The 12,549-nt window shown below is 38.3% G+C and overlaps 1 non-coding gene across 1 annotated transcript; it reads left to right on the forward strand.

The window, feature by feature from the left end:
• Positions 1-11,672: 11,672 nt before the first annotated feature.
• Positions 11,673-11,753, forward strand: TRNAS-GCU (transfer RNA serine (anticodon GCU)). Its single transcript has one exon. It is a non-coding gene; the product is annotated as a tRNA-Ser (tRNA).
• The last annotated feature ends 796 nt before the right edge of the window (positions 11,754-12,549 follow it).

The following is a 12,549-nucleotide window of genomic DNA, read 5'->3' on the forward strand; positions in this document are numbered from 1 at the left end:
TTTCACTACTTGTACTTACAAGTTTACCATTCAGAAAGTGGACATGGGTAAAATGATTCTTTCTTTCCCCGTTCTCTCCTTCAGTAGATCACATCCATTGATAATTACCTTGTGGGGGCCAAATCCTTTAACCACATTCTGGCTTCTCCTTTCCAGCAGTGACAATAATATCATATTTGCTAATTACTGAATGTCAGTTGCATAAATGTGGAAATGAACTGGTCCCAAATACTCCCCATTTAAAAAACATCACCCGAAAATTTGGGTAACCCCTAATTGGTAACTTGACGTTCACGCGCTTGCATCTTGGGACACATACTTGCCGTCCCGCTACTAATTTTTTTAAACTTTGGCTTCAGCTATACCAAAACTTGCCACTGTTTCAAAATTTCATGGCACACCCAAATACTTGATCGATGCACTATCTTTTACGACATCCATATTCTTCTTGACTTCGTCAAACTTCTCTATCTCTTTCATATTGTTGATGCGGTTTTCTTTCATTAATGGACCCCGGTTTAGAAAGGGTTCACCTTGGCCTCAGACCCTTGCACCACCCTTGCACGCCATCTTGCCTTTTTACTTCTTCATTTTAATTTCACTGCACTAAACTATTTTTATGATCTTTACCTTTTGGGATCTTTTTCCCGGGGGGGGGCACCAAAAATGTGGGGTTTTCTTGCCCATTGGCAGTAATACAGATGTTCTTTAGGGTGCCATAAAAACACGTGGTGTTTTGGCGTCTGCAAATTTTATTCAAAATTATATTGATATAAAATGATTAAACATTCTTTTCAATCAGTTAAAATATATAGTCTTAAAAGGGAAATATATACCCTGATAAAGGGAAACAAAAATTTAAAAACAGTCTTTTTTGTATAAAAAACGAAAATAAAAAACATCAAATATTGGTGGAACATGGGAGACATTACGTATGTAAAAGAAAACGAACCCGCCGTTTGGGGGGACTTAACTAAACTTTTTCATTTCTAAATTCAACAAAATGATAGATTCGCCTTGGTTCGTAGTGATGTGCCGAATTCATTCCTAAGTATGCATTACCGGGGAAGCCTTAAAGTTAATTTCTCATTTTTCGGTACATCCCTATAATGGGATCTTATTCAAGGGTGTCATTTTTAAAAAAATTAACAGAAGGGGTTGTTTTTTTTGAGGAGTAAAGATGGGGCCCCTTTTTAAGTGGCCAATTGATTTTTGATCCATTGACGGGGAGCCTTTCATAAACCACATGCAGATAGCAAAAGAAAAAAAAAATTGTCTTGGTCCAAAAAAATAAAAAAAACATGATTTTGGGAAATTTGTGCGTGGGTTAGGGGGTTAGGTTATTTGTATTCATTTTTGACGGTTGAGGTGGTTAGGTTTTTGTTTCATTTTGCACTTTTTGATATTACTTGATTTTTTACTTGAAATCAAATTTTTGAAAATCTGATTTGCCACCCAAAACAAAAGTTGGTTTTTAAAAGCAGTCTTTTGGGCTTGAGGAAATTTGCAAAAAAACCCACTGTTGTCAAAGGTGTCTTCGATTTCCCAAATCCATTTCCTTTCTGGCAAAAGCTGTCATTAGTACCAGACCAACAAATTTCAGACCACATTTTGGGAATTTTCTGCCATTCTCTGCTTTCTACTGAAATTTGGGGTATCTAAAAAGGGGGTTTGGAAAAAGGCTATACAAACCCAGCTGGGCTGAAGGATCGAATTTCGTACAATTTTTAGAATAGAAAAGTTTGTTTTTTTCCCCTTTTTTTTTAAAACCGTTTTATTCCCCTTTGTTTTATTTTCTACGGGAATAAATAAAGATATACCCCTCATGGCCAAGGTAACTACTCTGTATTGGAGGCTAAGATTACTAATTTCCGGCCATAATCGCATTGTGAATACTGATTTTAGACTTAAGCGGCCCGGGACATCAATACCTTTTCTCATATCAAATACACGGGAATTTTGGAAGGAAGAAAGGAAATTGAATAAGGGGAAAGAATATATGTGAGAAGTTATTGCATGTTGTAGATATTGCCCTAAAAGATATCTTTCTAATAACTTTCCCCAGGTAATATTATCTTAAACGATAAAAATTATCTTAAAAGCTAAAATTTTTCTATACACGAAAAAAAAACAATTTTTTAAAACATCGTCAAGTAAATTTTCTGCTAAAATTAGAAGAAATTAGTAAACGGCCAAAAAAAAAAAAAAAAAAAAAAAATGTAAACCCTAATGTCTTCATATGCATGTACATAAACTGCACAATTTTTAACATTACATGACATACACTGTGCATGTCATAACTGTCTATAAAACCATCACATGTACATGTCTTCACATGTCTTTCATACACATGTCAAGTACAACACATTACAATAAACACAAAAATGTAATTGTATGTTTAAAAATTATATGTATTTGTATCTAATATATACACAAAAACTGATACTACACATACACACATATAATAACAATTTTATAATTTTAAATAAAAATTTAAATTTAATTTAATATTATATTTTATATATATATATTTATATAATATATATAATAAATTTTATATAATATATTTTTTTTTTTTTTTTTTTTTACACTCTTCCTTTCTCTCCCCCCACTCAAGCAGGGAAATTATCTGTTTTTACTTCCTATATTTAAATATATCTAGAAAGACAACTATTTTCCACGAGTATTCGCATCATGCAACCGTACACGTCAAAAAATATCATACTTCTATATCATAAGCATATATTAACACTAATATCAATAACAATAATTACACAAATATATGAAGAACGATAAAACAAGCCCACAGCAAACTAATGAGACCTAAGATATGAATATTCAAGAACCCAAGGAAGGACGTGACAATAACGCAGTTTAAATAAAACAAGTTAACAAAGCCTAAATTCAATTACCTTTTCTCAAATTATGAGTTAGAACCCCTGCTTTTAAATGAGTCGAAGCACGAGAAACTTCTCAAGGGGGGTCAGTCAATCTGTTTTGAATAAATAAAAAACCCCGAGTTAAGGACAACAGGGTTTTAAGGCACAATGCCACTTTTTTAGAACAAGCCATTTTCGAGGGCCAGGTTCCCTCGTTAATTGCCCAGGGGTGCTTGACTGCAAGCTGTTTGGGTGGGGGGTTTTGGGTCAAATTTCAAAGCCCCCGTATTCCAAGTGACTTCGGACGGATACCCGGGACCTTTTGGGTCGAAGTTCGCATGGTGTGACTAGGCATTGTACTTGTTCTGTTAAAAACGTAATTTTGTCGATTACAGGGTCATTTGACAGGTCTTTTGCGGTACTACAAATTAGATAAAACATTTTAACTTCACAGTTACTTTTAATCCCACCATAGGCACCGATTTATGATGGATGTGTTTTGAAACTAAAAACCCACACAAAATAGGAATGCAATGCCAAACACAGGGTTTATACAAAACAAGGATTATCCTATAATGCAGTAAGCCTGACGTTATCGTACACAAGATGTATTGACACTATAGCACAGTTTTAAATACTATAACGACATAATAAATTTGGTTAGTAACAGGTACTGGGACATCAATCTGGTCATTGCATTCCAGACTCCTTTTATATGGAAGGATTTTTGTATCAGCTTCCCAGCAGGGTTACTGGAAAGTTACCCGTCCATAAAAGTTACCCAACCTACCAAACCCCCTAAGAGAGGTACCAATTCCCTCCAGCAGAATGAGTAAATCCTCATACCAAACGGCTACCTACTTCGCAACGCCCTCGTTTTTAAAATTATAGCATGAAAAATTGGTCATGTATGGACAAAATTTTAAAAACAAGGAATAAAGAAATGGATTCAAAATTTATCAGATCTCTCATTCTGGTAATTGAAAAAATTCAACTCCTGGGTGATCCCCCATTTTGGTTGTACAATGAAACCCACCGTTGCAAAGGGCACTGGTCCCAAAAATGAGGTGTCATACATCAATTGACAAGGTTTGGTTTGCCGGGTTGTTCTAATGAAATAGAATGGGGGCCATAGAAAAAAAATTAAGATCTGAGGAAAAGATTGGGTTTCTAAACACTTTTCCCCCCAATCCGGCCCACCGCACTATTGCCCGGGTAGTTATGGAGAAGATAAATGACGAAACCCCCTAAAAAAGTGAAAGGGTGTTTTTTTTTCCCTAGGGAGACCAGGATATTGTCTATAGTAAAAATACTATGTATATTTTCTTCATTAAGACCACCTTACTGTAATCGGGAGTATCTTTGTATTGATATTTGTACACTTATTTGGTACCTTTTAAAAAAATTGTACAAAGGTTTGTAATAGTTAAGAATAAGAATTATTTTAAGAAAAAACATAGAATTGCAATCCACTGGGTCCCCAAATTGGGGTATAACGAAAACGTGCGTCATAAATGTAAAAACAAGTACCAGTAGAAAAATGTTAAAATTTGAAAAGTTTAACTAATGAAATTTGAATCACAAATTACTGGGCATTGACAAAATATTTTTGGGGGTAGAAAATATCACAAAAATTAAAAAACCAATTTTTCTGTGCAAAAATGGTGACTTCTAATACGTCACACAAGGCCCCTTTGGATCAAGTGAGGGGGCGATGCACAAAGACCTCTTATCCCGGGAAGGTGACATTAGGTCACCGGGGGGAAACCAGCAGGTTTTTCTAGCTATCCATTTTTGAGGTAAGGGAGTGCATTTCAACGATTTTATAGTTTAATTTAATAGAGAGATATAATGACATTTGCCGGTAAAAAAAAAATCTAAAATAAAAAGGGTTATACTCGTAAATCTTTCCTCTGAAGTCATCTGCCTTCTTCTTACCTCAGGGGCCATTTTTATCGCTATAAGAGTGACGTCCACTCAACACCTTTTCCAAAATTAAACCATTGCGGGTGGGGAAATTTGCGGTTCCCCGGCCCCGACAGGGTAGAGTAAAAGGCGCTGGCCCCCACTCTTTTTAATTCCGAGTGAGCCGGGCCCCCGTGTACACCACCTTTCCCCCTTTCTCAGCCTCTCATTGAACACTTGAACCAATTTTTTGGTATTTTTATTTTTTTAGTGTTTGCCATTTTTCTATCTCATAAAACAATAAAACGCTTTAGCAATTTTTTGATTGTTGAAATTGCAAATATGGAGACCATATAAAATTGTTATATTTTTTTTACTCATTATAAAAAATTATCTATTTCAGGGAAGCCCAAAAACCAATTTTTTTTCATTTAATTTTTTTGCCAAAACCAACTTATCAGGTTTTGGAAAGACCTCCGTCAAACGGTCAAAACATCTCTTGCCTGTTTTAGATATTTTCCATCTACCCTTTCCTCTACATTTGTCACTATGAACTTTGCTCATAAAAAATATATACCAGTTTATTTTTCAAAAAGAGGAAAGGCCGCCAGAATCTGGGGAAGTGCCACAAAAAACCTTGACAGGCTTTAGCATCGTTTTAAACGATTGAAATTGTATTATGGAGCCATAAATTTCTTAATTTCAGTTTTGTATAAATTTTTTTTTCGGGGAACAATACCAAGTTGTTTTTGGCGTTTTTTTGTTGTTTTGGTTTTTTGTAATACAATATTTACAATAAGAGGAAGGGCCCCCAAAACTCACAACATTATTGCCACAGCCGGAAGTATACAGGGATAGTGACACATTACACCGTGGGGCCCTTTCCTGGTTACCTTCCTATTTTTGCCCTTTTTTTTGCACTTCTGCACGCCTTTTTGTCTCCCTGGCACCCACTTTTAAGCACCGTTGCTCCTTGCATCCTGCTCCTCAGGCTGGGGGCCATTTACTCGGTTACCCCTTTTTCCTGTTACTCCGCATCTTCCCAGGTCAGCACCAACCGAAGTCCAGCACGTCAACTTCCCCCCCGAAGCCTTGTGCACACAAAGGCTTTGATCACAGCCATGTCAAGAGGAAACAGCACTTTCTTATTGCACCGAGGGACGAGTTTTCGTCCTAAAGCAAACCCCCCTTCATTCCAATTTTAGTCGACCACTCCCTTTGGGGTTTTTCGTACGCACAACTCCACGCGGGATTTAAGATGACCGACCCGGGAAAGTGTACCTCGACAGCATTGTGACGGGCTTCTTGCGCACCATTGCAGGGACAACATACCCGTCGGCGACTAAAAATCCAAAATTGCCGCGTTTCTTTTCTCAGATCCTCGGCATAATCGGCGATTACGCGTACTGCCCAAATCCTTTTGGTACCGCTCGCAGTTTTGTGAAAGAGGGTCGCAAATATACAAGTTGTCATTTAACGTTCTTCCCCCCATCCTGAGAGGTTCGGGGGCGTCCATCAATCACAACGGCTTAAAAAAGTCGAAGCCGGGAGTTCACCTTTGTCCATACCTGCATAGATTCTGAAGGCGCTTGTATAGCCCTCTCTGCTTCCATCGCTGACGCACGCAGTACCCTTCCCCTAAAACGTGCCACTTCATTATTGAAGACGTACTCCAAAGCGTCTTGGGAAACCTCCAAACCATCGACGGGCCCTCTGGGGAGGGACGAAAAACCGACAGAAATGCGGTAGAGCACATCAAAATTTTGGCCGCATCTTCCACAGCGTTTCACGGATGACCCCCCACTGTTTCCACTGGTGGGGGGTTGGGCTCGATGAAAGTAGATTATGGAAATACAGGCCTGGTGAAGAGGCCCCTGCGACCATACACTTCATACGGGCGGGGTGAAGAACATCATCAAAGCGAAGCCCAAAATAACTTTCGCTCCGCCCGTAAAGGGTTTTCTTCCACGCCCTCAGTTCGAGAGGTGGGGGTTGCTGGCACTGTGATAGAACCTGGGAGGAGAAAAAAAAACAAAATTTTAAACTGGTTTCGTAAAAAGAATGGACGAATATGAAACTAAGATTGTCACAGAAAAAAAGGGAGCTTACGGGTATGCTCCCGGGGCGAGATGGCAAAAGGGGTTTTTGCGGACGAAATTTAGAAAAGATCCAAAGGGGGGAGGTTCTCTGTCCAGGCCGACTTGACCCAGGCTACCCGGGGAATCCAAACTTTCTTTGGAACATTTTCCCTTCCTTTGCCCACAAAAACCGAGGGTTTTCGAGGGGTTGCTGTTCCATGCCGTTGGCAACGTTAGACAGCGCTCACGGAGTCAATGAAGTCTCCCCCCGAGAGATGTAATCCAAATTCGACTAGCCGCTGTCAGAGCTTACTCGGGCTGCTGACTTTGTCTCCCTCGGCGGGGACTCACCAACACTTTTGTCTGAAGATAATCATAATCACCTGCATAATCCGGGGAGGATGAACGGTCGAGGGGGACGCGACCGCATCGCGTCAGCAGTACGAGGGCGAGAGCGAGGGTGGAGGGGGAGCTAACACATCTAGGAGCCATTGGACAGGGAAACGATCTTAAATGATTTACCGGTTTAAAAATTTTGTATTTTGCAAAAAATGACCCAAACAATTTACCCATTTACCCTTAGATGCCCTCGACCAAACCCGGGCATTACATCACATTGACCCTCAACGCCTTTTTTGACAAAACAAAAAAAAAAAAAACAAACAATAACCGAAAAAAAACCCTGTTTTCTATGAACACGTTTTCTATCTGTTTTTTCATTTAAACCGTAAGTAATTTTGCGGCCATAGCGAATCATATTAAGAAGGGAAATGACCAAAACAGTATCAATGAACCAAACACAGGTAAAAGGAAGTACCATCACTATTTTAAAATAGATTTTACTCCATCCCGCTTCTGATTTGAATTAAGGCTTCATGGTATAGGGTAATTATAGTATGATAGTGATAATTTCGATCATTAGGGAGAGATTCAAAATAATGACCAAACAAAAAAAAACACACGTGCACTCTTTCAGAGCGTCACATAAAAGGGGACGGTCTGTTTATCCATTAATGGGAAACCATAAACCAGTAAAATGAAAGACGTAAATGTCCTTAAAAATTTCGTATCATAATGGTACGGGAAAATTTAATAATAGATTATTTTAAAAAAAATATATTAACAGTGAAACATAGATTTAATTTGGGTTGAAAAAAATTTTTTTAAAACTTAAAAGTGATAAATTTCATTTTTGAACCTTAACAAAGGAAATTTTAAAAAAATGTTTTTGATTTATGGCTTTATAGATGTTAGTGAGTTGTTGATTAATCTCTGACATTTTCCTAAAGAATTAAATTCTCAAGTGAGTTCAAAGGCTGAGTTTGAAGACTGAGTTTGAAGGGTGAAATTTAAAGAAAGGAAATACCCAAATAGATTGGGCTGCACAACAGCCCCCTTCACGAGGATGAGACCCGCCTTTTTTTTTATATCATCACCCCTGCTCTAATGTTAGCCTAGGGCCCCCGCGGTCTCCGAGAAGACGTCTGTTACAATGACCAAAATAAGGTCCCCCGGAAGTCGCCATAGGTTCTATTCACCCCCCACTCCAGAGCCATGATTATACGCCAAAAAGAAAAAATATACCCCCAAATCTTCCTGCAGCAAAGTAAAACCATAATATGGTTACATCATATTTTTACTGATATTTAAATAACTATATTACATACTAAATTTTTCGCATATGAAAATAAATTTATTTTTTTTTGTGAGGAACATGGCAGGGGAATATCAGAGAATTTAGAAGGGGTATGTTATCAGAAAGGGGTTTTTGGGGCGGATAGAATTTTTTTCCCATTAAATGCGCAATTGATCTACACTTATTTTAAAGGGTTTTAACCGCCCCTTAGTAGACGTCATAAAAAAGGGAACGAAGCTACACACTAAACCCCTAATGCGACAAATTTAAAAAAAGGGAAACACTTGAAAATTTATAAAACATACATCATAACTTCCCCAGAATATCACAATTAGGGGAAGAAAAGGGATAGGAGGGGGGAAAAATGGAACACTGCCAACACGCTACACATAACTTGGGCTTATTTTCTGGGCGATTGGTTGGGATGTGAGACACGATGATGCCAGGGTGAACAAGTTTTAGTTTTTTTGGGGCTCTCTTTTTTCTAAAAAAAAAAGGGTCCCCCTGGACCACTTTGCATTTTGGTGATTTTTACCCACCAACTGCACCATGGTGATGGGTGTTTTAAAATAATGAACAATAACCCCAAAAATCTAAATGTGATGCCAACACGATTTATAAAACAAGGTTTTTCCTAATCAGAAGCGGGGCGATATGATACACAAGATTATAGACACATTCCAAGATCATAGTAAAATCACTATAACAACATAAACAGTGGAAAGCTTACAGGGAAATGCAGTCAATCCTGGTTTTCTGATGTTCCAGACATCCTTTTTATTTGAAGGGATTTTGTTCCAGCTTCCACATTGATACATGGAAGGGGGAAACTGCCCAAAAGTTCTTCGACACAATCTCAATCTGTTGGCACCTTTTTCTCCGCACACAGGAAGAGCCAAATGGCATCAAATCCACGGCCCTCTAAAAGCACAATTTTATAGAGGTTAACACAAGTTGCCTTTTTGCACCGGGCGACCCCGCCTGTGTCAGGGTTTTGCTACCCTGAGAGAATTCCCCTCGCTTTTAAATCAAACTGAGCTTGGGCCCTTCCCACTATGGATCAGGCATGGGGTGACCGGCAGGGGACAGTTGAAACTCACAGCCTGGTCGGGCTCGATCTTCCCCACGGGGAGGAAATCGGCACGCTATCCTGCACCATGTGAAAAGAGAAAAGGGGGGGGATTAAACCATGCCCGTGCTACAATCTTCCCCATGTCACAGGGCGCCCTGTACTATGGCACCACAGCAAACACAGGTTTCCTTCCCCCTTTCCCTCCCTCTTTTTGTTATCTTCATTGTAAAGTTTATGTTTCCTATTAATTCACGACAGACACAATACAAAAAAAGAATTGCTTTTTTATCCCATAAAACAGCAATACTTCTATAACACGATATTAAGAAAACAATTCTGTAACTGCATAAAAATTTGTAAAGATTTAATATTCTACCAATATGACATTGTCTCTTAATCAATTTAAAAACAAAAAAAAAAACAAGAGCCTTTTTATTTTTTTAGCCTTGTGACTTCACTGCAATCTCTGTAGGTTTTAACACGGTAAGCACTAACTAGCCTCCCCTCGTCGATCTCTTGCTTCCTTGTCGCACTCGTAGGTTCACAGATGATCTTTAATAGTAACACCGTCTGATCCATCTTTATATTTTGGCTATAGCCACCTCTATTAGCGGAGCAAATACGGTTGTTGGGCCAATATAAGGTCGATTGATACCAATGTAGATTCACTCCCACTTTAATGAAAGCGGTCAGCTTCGGCGAAGCCTATCACAGAACATGATTATTACCAAGAACTGTTTATATATAGATATCTAAATACATATCTATATATATAGACATATAAGTATATATATACACACATACATATATTTATATTTTCATACTTGCAGGTAACCTTTCAATACGGATGTCAACCACCATCGACACAGCACTGAGCGATTTTAGGTCTGCCCTAGCCAAGGGTGTGCTTCGCCTCCCCCCTGGACCCCCCCCCCCTTCTTAAGCCACTGCATGGCAGCTTCATTTTCACAGAGAGATTTGAGGTAAGCCCTGGACAAGGAGGGGCTTCGCCCCCCCCCCCCCGGACCCCAACCCTTCTTAAGCCACTGCGTGGCAGGTTCATTTTCTATACGGATATAATCACCTAGCCAAGTGGGGAGATTCGCCCCCCCCTCAACCCCCCCCCCCTTCTCAAGCCACTTCGTGACATGTGTCTTTTGCCTTCAGATGTGACCACTTCGGTAAATTTTTCAGTCAGATGTTTGTCAGTGCAATGGAATCTCTTCCTTTACTCGGTTTTAAATCATTTTCAAAATGATATATCTAGATTAGTTTTCGTTTCCTGAAGAAAAGGTTTTATGGTGTTACGTCATAATTAAAGCTACGTCATGCCGAAAAGTTTTCTTTTTCCTATGGGGGGAGGGGGGGGGGGGGGGGGGGGGTTTAGTTTGCGTCTTTATACCTATAATATACAGTATATATATATAAAATATATATATATATATATATATATATTAATATATAATATATATATATAGATATATATGTTGTTTGTGTGTATGTATAAATATGTGTATATGTATATATTTATGCAAATGTATAATAGGATGTATATGTATATATATTATGTTAAATATATGTATATATAATGGATTATGTTATATTATATATATATACCAATATATATGTATAAAATATTTACAAATACAAGCACACACACACACACACACACTTAAATACACTCAAATATATACACACATACTCACAAACACATGCTCATCGCACGCATATAAAATATACGCCAATTAATATGAATCTATAAATACTATGGATACAAATCTTAGTTGTAAATGACAAAAAAAAAATCATACTCATTAACATGAACACAGACAGCATTTCACGAATTCCCACGTCCCACAGGCTTAGCAACCTGCCAGGGATAGTCACAGGGACGTTTAATAGAAGATTAACTAATGAGGTTTACCTGTATCCTCCCACCCCCAAGGGGATAACTATGGAAAACTGCTTCGAATTTTTAATAAATGATATTGCCAAAAGTCTCCTCTCATCCCTATTAGCTATCTGTAGGAATATGTGTATTAATTCATAATGCATTAAATTATAAAAATCCTGAAAAAAAGACAAAAATAAAAGTTACATATGACGAGGTGGCCGATGGTTAAGGCGTTGGACTGCTAAACCAATAGGGTCTCCCTGCGTGGGTTCGAATCCCATCCTCGTCGAGGAAGTCCATTGGAATGAATTTTTTTTTTATATTTATAAGAGATTTATTATCACCTTTATGGAAAACTGTCTTCAAAGTGTTGTACCGGAAAGTTGTAAGATGGATTACAGGAAAAAAAAAAGAGAAAAAAAACGTCACAGAAAAACGGTTTTATAAGGTGTCTGTAATATTCTTACCGGAGAACTCCGTTTGCATGGAACTCATTACTCTAGAAACGTGCTCTTTGTGGTAATGTGTATCTATAAAGAAAGTAGCTATTTCAACTGTCCATTTTTACCTTTTTCAATAATAAGGTTATAAGCTGGTATCCCATGAGGAGCATTCTTTCATATCTAAATTCAGACTTTACTCCTTAGAAATCACGATATACAAGAATCAAAACTGCACGGATATATACCAGTCACTCATCCATTCCGAAATGTAATGATTCTCCTATTACTATGAAAAGTCACTGTACCCATATGAGAAGCTATCTAAATAAAACAAAAATGTAGTTAAAAGATCTTCTGGAAGATGCGGGAATCGATCCCCGTAACCTCTCACATGCTAAGCGAGCGCTCTAACCACTTGAGGCTACATCCCCTTCTATGTTAGAAGGAAAGTTCTTTTCAAGGAATTTTTCTTTAAACACACACACACACAACACGCAACACGCACATGCACACGCACACGCACACACGACCACGCGCACACACACACACACATAAACGCACTCGCCCTCACACACACATACACGCACGCACGCACACACATACATACATACACACACAATACACGCACGCACACACACACTC

Source organism: Penaeus japonicus, unplaced genomic scaffold, assembly GCF_977035675.1.
Source record: "Penaeus japonicus unplaced genomic scaffold, GWHDUDI00000001_assembly GWHDUDI00000022, whole genome shotgun sequence".
NCBI classification, from domain to species: domain Eukaryota; kingdom Metazoa; phylum Arthropoda; class Malacostraca; order Decapoda; family Penaeidae; genus Penaeus; species Penaeus japonicus.